Raw genomic sequence first — 7,449 nt, 5'->3', positions numbered from 1 at the left:
TCACCGACCGCATGATAAACTAAGGCCTACTCTCAGCTCCAGTGAATGCAATCTACATGCTGTATGCTAAGTATGTTGTAGTGCCCATATGAAAAACTTGGGCAACTTAACCTAAATCACGTTTTTGTAGAAGAAAATAAATTGTTTGGATGCCAAAGTCTGATTTTGGGCCTAACCTTCCTTTACCGTCCACCCGATGGGTTTTGATGGTTTAACCTATTTCGAAGGTGCTACAGTAAATGCCTAAATCCGAATCTGGATGATGCAACTCTTGCATCTGTGATGGTTTTGAGATATTCAAGATGGCCACTAATATGGCCGCCACAATCTGAGATTTCCCTATAAATGGTAAAGTAATTATTTAAGAGAAATTATATACCTGTTTCGAGGGTGCTTAATCCGAATCTGGATAATGCAACTCTTCCATCCTTTAAGATTTTAAGATATCAGGATGACCGTCAAAAATGGAAAGTCCCATTTATTTCCTTATAAATGTTGAAAAATTGAAAAGGTTTGATGATTTTGCCCTATTTCGAGGGTGCTGAATCTGAATCTGGGTACCATAACACCCCGAGGGTTAATAATTGGGCCTATACCCAAAATGGCCGCAAAAAAATGAGATTTTGATTGTCAAGTTTCCCTACCGAAAATAGACTGATGATCTTATTACATTTCGAGAGTGCTGAATTCGAATCTGGTTGAAACAATTCTTGCATCTCTGAGGGCCAGTTTTGCAGAGATATGCAGTTACGATGGCCACCAAATTTGAGTTCAATAGGGCCTATTATTATAAAAGGGCCTATAGGCCTACAGGTAAGTATTTCTTGATAAATAGTGAATAGATCTAAAATAGATTGATCAATGGTTTTGCCCGATTTGTGTGTGTGTGTGTGTGTGTGTGTGTGTGTGTGTGTGATCGTTTTTCCCTACTTTCATCTTGAAATTTGGTTTTGATGAGGTTACTGTCACAGGTATCAAGGCCAATCTACTTTGTTGAAGGAGATTTCGTCGCTATAGGTATAGATAACACACAGAACTATAACGTTACTTCGCACCTCCACTCATTTCGTGGGCGGAGGGATGAGGTGGGATGGGAATGCAGGCCCCATTACTTGTTGCAAAAAAAAATGACATATCTTCTACACAAAATGAAAGAAAATAAATCTAATATAATTAACCTGCTATAATGAAAAAAAAAAGACTTTATACAAACCCATTACATATTTCAAGCCATCGTGCGGTGTAATCAAGAGTGATCTCATCAAGTTGTTGACCATCAGGGGCGGATCCAGGAATTCCGTAAAGGGGGCCGGGGAGGCGCAAAAAAAAAAAAAAAAAACGGTGCTACTTCCGGGTTTAATTAGCTGACAAGCACCACTGACCATCCCGCAAAAGGTATTGGGCCCTGATGAACTGAGTGATGATAGGACTGACCCTACAAAATAATGCGTCATTTTTGTGTGTGCATGCTTTTAAAAGGGAAAATATGCATAGGTCTACACTGCTGCCCGTGGTGGTGTTTGGTCACCCCAAATCCTTTCCAACTGCATGGGTAATGGAGCTCCTTAAAGGGGACGTCCAGTCCAAAAATAACTAAAGTTAGTCTGATAAAAATGAGTAAAATCTTACAAGTTCAACACTAAAAAATTTGACTGAAATCGGATGAAAAATAAGGAAGTTATGAAATTTTGAAGTTTTGCTTATTTCTGCAAAATAATTCTTGTACAGTGGATATGAATATGCAAATGAGTGAGCTGACCATGTCATAACCTCACAATATTTTCCATTGATCGTGTACAAAAAATGGCGAAATTTCAATATTTCTGTTATTTGTTGTGAGGGGATGACATGCTCACTTTGCCATTTGCATATTCATATTGACCGTTCAAGAAGACCAGTGTTTCCTCAAAAATTAGTGAAACTTCAAAATGTCATAACTTCCTTATTTTTCACCCGATTTCAATCAAAATTTTACCGTTGAACTTGTAATATTCTTACTCTTTCTTATCAGACTAACTTATATTTGGACTGGATTTCCCCTTTAAACCCTTTCTGTGCCAGAAACCCTTTCTTTGCCAGGGACTTTGGACAGTTATGATTATTGACAAAGCTTATGAGGTTTTCTGTGTCAATCGGCACTAAGTGCACATAAAATGTTATCAGCAAACTTTATGACCTTTTGATGATCATCATCTTTGGGCGGGGAGGGCGTTGTCATGCCAATTTACTATACCTGTATGAACAACAAACAAAAAAAAAAAAAAAAAAAAAAACGTAGCTCCTTGCTTACTCTTCCAAACCCCTCCTTACCAAAGTTTTTAAAATTGTCGCCTGGTCTCTCTCTGTAAGATTATCTGCTCCTTCATTCCGATCCTAGATATAGCCATAAAATTTGTACTTCATACCAAACAAAGAGTTCCTAAACTCGAGTTGCTCCATTATTATCCACTGAAGTTGGAGACAACGTAAATGGAGCACAGTAAAAATGTTAACCAACCATTTCCTATATATTCGTGGCCAAACATGCAGTAAGTGTTGAATCGCACAACGACAGTCGAGAAAAGACGAGTCCTTTCACATTCACGGCTGACTCATCTTAACCATCAGGAAGAACTCTTCCGTATTTGATTTTTAGGGAAATAAATTACAGCGAATTAAGAAAAAGAAACAAAAAGAATGTGTCCAATGTGTCTAATGTGCCTTGTGGGAATTATTTTCAGCGAATAAGTTCAGCCTGAAAAAAGCCTCCAATTAACCAAATTTACAGCAGTAGCGTCGCACGCAGGTTGTATGCTGCATGATAATTACATCCGTTTTGGAATCTAGATTGGATTTGGACACGGTATCGTGCCCTTGACTCTCCCCTGCGAGCTGTTCTCCGCCACACATCAATAGACAGCGTTTAATTTCACGTTTTTCTGCTTGACCTAATCTCTGGGCGTCTGATCATTTGATCACAATCTAGATGCAGAGGTTATTGTCGTTAAAGTGACATGCTACATGTTTTAAAGGTTGAGACCTTACAACTTCGGACATTGACAAGTTACAATTTTATACTGCATGCCTATTAGTTACTGTACCATGTTTAATGTTGCCTATTCAACAACAACAACAAAGTTTGTAAAGTTAAGTTTATCATAAGGGAGTTGTGTCATAATTATGTCAATCAACAGCAGGGGCGGATCCAGGATTCCGTAAAGGGGAGGCGCCTTTACAAAATATTAAAGGAGGCCTAGCGCCCCCTCCCGTTTTATTTTTTATTTCTTTAGTTTAAAAAAAAAAAAATAATAATAAAGAGGTGGCGCGCGCCCGGTGCGCCCCCTCTGGATCCGCCACTGAACAGGTGAATTTTATTAATTCATTCACCACAGTACAGCTGTATATCCCATTGGTGGACTCGACTGCACAACGCGTAGCGGGAAACGAAATTTTAATAGCAGCGCGCGGTACATGTCAAGCAAATCGCTATATTCCCTCAAAGAACAAGAACACGCCGTTGGTCCATTTTGCACTCATTACACTCCTGGACGTAGGCGTTTTGTCTTACTAATCGAATTAGCCTCAATTTCTATAGTCAGAAGTACTCATGTTGAGGGATTTTCCCCTGGCTTCCGCCTTCCTTTGGTGTGTAAAGGAGCAGAGAAAGGGGAGAATAAATTGACTTTTCCCCACATTCATATTATTATTTCCGGAGACATGAAAATATGCCATATTCAGTCCGAAAATTTTCTTATGCATTCTGCATCATCATATAATATTAGGGAGAAATTGGACTTGGAAGCCAAACTTCGGTTTATTTCGAATTATACTTCGGTATGTGAAATGCACATGAAATATAAAAAAAAAATGAAATATGATTACACACATCCATTGACATCATGGTAACATTGTATGCTTTACGTTTATATACCTATGTGCCTATGTGTCATAAATAATAAAACATAAATATATATATATATATATATATATATATATATATATATATATATATATATAGATAGATAGATATATGTGTGTGTGTGTGTGTGTGTGTGTGTATGTGTGTGTGTGTGTTATACATAATTGTGTACTTAATAAGAGCATTTGTATCTCTGACATCGCATGATTCCGTATATCGCAGCAAAGAAACTGTTCTGAAATAGTCTCCATTAATGTTTATCAAACAAATCATTATTAGGTACTTATAATAGCGAACACCCATATAGGTAACACTTGGCACAGATGATAGATTCAAAGATAGAGAAACAGTATGGGTAGAACAATCCTTTATCATCCATTATCAGAGGACACCAGAGAGACACCGGCTTTCAGATGTAGAGGATATAAATACTTTTAATTGTGTATGTATAACATTATACATTAAATATCAATCACAAGCAAAGATGCGTGACAAGAAAAGTTATTTCCAATGTTTCCTGCTAAAGTTTGTTTTCAGATTTCTAAACAAAAACGCCCATGTCCGAAATTTGAAAAATAACATCTTCTCAAAAGTTTTTATTTTCTCATCTCTCGGGATTTGGGTGAAGGATATTCCAATCGACGCAGATCACTTTTCACCTATGTTTCTGACAGCCATGTGTCCATATATATTCATAATATATATTTTATACATGTATCATTATACATATATATATATATATGTATATATATATATATATATATATATATATATATATATATATATATATATATATATATATATATATATATATATATATATATATATATATATATATATACTATAGTTTGATTGTCTACGCTGCTGGTTTCGTTTTGCTTTCTCAACTCTCATATGATCAGGCCTTATTGCATGAATTAGATTCACAACCAGGTCCTGATATCTCATTGTGCAATTAAAGGGGACTGAGAGAATTTTAAATAGAAGCTGTATGTTGTCTGGTTTCCTGTTATTAGGAATATTCCAGTTACTCCCCACGGGGCTTAAAATAAACATCATGTAGAGTAAGGATAATGAAAATACATGTACACTATACATTTTATATACCACATTCTCTAGTTTATGAATAGAGCTGCCTACCTTTCCGTGAATAATTGGTATGCATATAAGGACTAAATGTGTATCAAAATACTTTACTCAAAGTTTATTTTTATACCACAGAGATTTTTCCTACAAAGCTGCTGGAGGGTGCTGTTCGTTATTCCGAAGGTTCGTTATTCCGAAGGTTCGTTAATCCGAAACACACAAATTCCCTATACTGTACCTAGAGGTTCGTTAATCCGAAAATGAAAAAGGGTTCGTTAATCCGAACATTTGTGGCGCTATTCTGAAGGTTCGTTATTCCGAAGATTTGTTCATCCGAAAATGAAATTCGAAAAAACGAACCTTCGGAATAAAGAATCTTCGGACTGAAGAGCCTTCGGAATAACGAGCTGTAACCGCTGCTGGCTTATTTCTCCCCGTATTTCTATTTGCTTTTCTCATGGGAATCAACGGCATTCTGTTTTCACAGCCAGGCTCAGGGACCTGACTGATCAATACACCTTTTTTTGTACCCAGATTTTTTTTTTCCTGACTTGGTCGTCTGTTATGCCTGTAATTACATCTAATTACAAGGTGCTTTAAACATCAGTGTGTACATGCATGTGTATACAAGGTAATGATTTTCAACAGGTGCAATGCCCTTGTATAGGCCTATATATTTCCAGCTGTTATCCAAGAAATCTGCGAAAGGCTATCTAGTATGTCTACTATACGTATAACAGGCTCGAATGATTTCCTTGCTTTGCAATATATATTCATTTTTATACTATAGGTCTATAGCAAGCACTTGTGACTTATTGGAGTCAATTCATTATGAGGACAACTGAAAAGGATTTTTTTTAACAATCATGTTTACGCCATGCCTGCTTCTATGGTCAAAGTGACCGACAAACCTTTATGATAATGCTATCAAAGATTCCAAGGTAATTCAAATCCATAAGAAAGGGGAAAGAGTGTTTGTAATATCATATACCACTGTCCCTGCTAATCTTTATTTCGAAACCATTATAGAAAGCTATTTACTAAATACTATAGAAGTTTTTAAATGTTCATAAAATTATTTCTGATTTTCAATTAATTCGGTTTTTGGCAAAATCACAGTGCATCTCATGGAATCTTTATGCCTTCCTAGATAATGTATCAAAAGCAAGTGATACAGTTCATCGTAGGGCCTGTATGCTATATCTGCAATCCACGCTATCTGCAGTGTAATAAAAGTCTGTAAAGATTGTCAAAAGATATACTTAACAAATGTGAAATGCGCTATATAAAAACTAGCTTTAATTATTTTCTACTGTTATTATTTTTTGGCCCTAGATTTTGGAATTCTCAAGATAACAGCATGCAGTATAAAAGTAGCTTTAAGTTTTACTTTTCATTTTAAAACTTTAATTTTTTTAGAAGTTCCTTTATGAGCAGAATGAGTTATATTCCAGCTGTAAGCCCTAATTTCAAGTCTTTTTTAATCACAGCAGTTTATTGTCTTTTAATGTAATCTCCACTTTATACCTCGGTGAACTCATGTATCTCATGCCTCTCGTTGGTTGGTTTTGACCCTTCAACTTCTCTTCATTCGCCTCTTTCCCTGCCTGTCCACTTCAATCTCTTCATTTTATTCCTTTTACGCTAATTTCTTTCTTTTTCCTCACAAGAGAGATGTGTGTGTGTGTGTGTGTGTGTGTGTGTGTGTGTGTGTGTGTGTGTGTGTGTGTGTGTTATGTGCATGTAGTGTGTGCCTTTTTAAGGCAGTTTGTCCTAGCTTTGTAAGTTCAGAGAATTAGTTATACGTTATCACTAGTTACTAGTTTATTGTTTATTTGGAGACAAACAAAAAACAAAAAAAAAAAAAAACAATTATACCGGCTCTGCTTTTTAGCAGTCCCTTCAATTTTCAATCAATATTGATTCGGTATATTCATCATAAAAGTAACATCCATTATATTAAAGTTCACAATATTTCCCTTGATTACTTGTTGGCACAATTTTGTTTCGATTTGTGAAATTATGTCTATTCAAATGTTTGTTTGCAATTCCATATTCTTGGAAATGAAATAAATGAATGAAGCATTATTCAACAAGGTACCATTCATTTTGTAGAATTGTGTGTGTGCGTGTGTGCGTGTGTGCGTGTGTATGTGTGGTGTGTGTATGCAGTGTGGGTGTGTGTATATGAAGTATAGGTGTGTAAGTGTGTGTGTGTGTGTGTGTGTGTGTGTGTGTGTGTGTGTGTACACATATGGGTACGTGTGTTTATTTGCGAACATATTTTGTGTGTATGCATGTGTTTATGACTGTGCACTATAGTTTTGATATAATAACACAGTCATAAGGAAGCAAGTCGTATGAGTCCGAGAGCTGCATGCAAAAAGTTTTCAACGAGAAGAATGTAAATGTGAGACGACTGCTCTGGTGGCCTAAACAAAATCATCAATATCTTTAAAAGCAAA

The sequence above is a fragment of the Diadema setosum genome, chromosome 18 (assembly GCF_964275005.1).
Source record: "Diadema setosum chromosome 18, eeDiaSeto1, whole genome shotgun sequence".
In the NCBI taxonomy this organism is placed as follows: domain Eukaryota; kingdom Metazoa; phylum Echinodermata; class Echinoidea; order Diadematoida; family Diadematidae; genus Diadema; species Diadema setosum.
Note: the sequence above shows the minus strand (reverse complement) of the source record.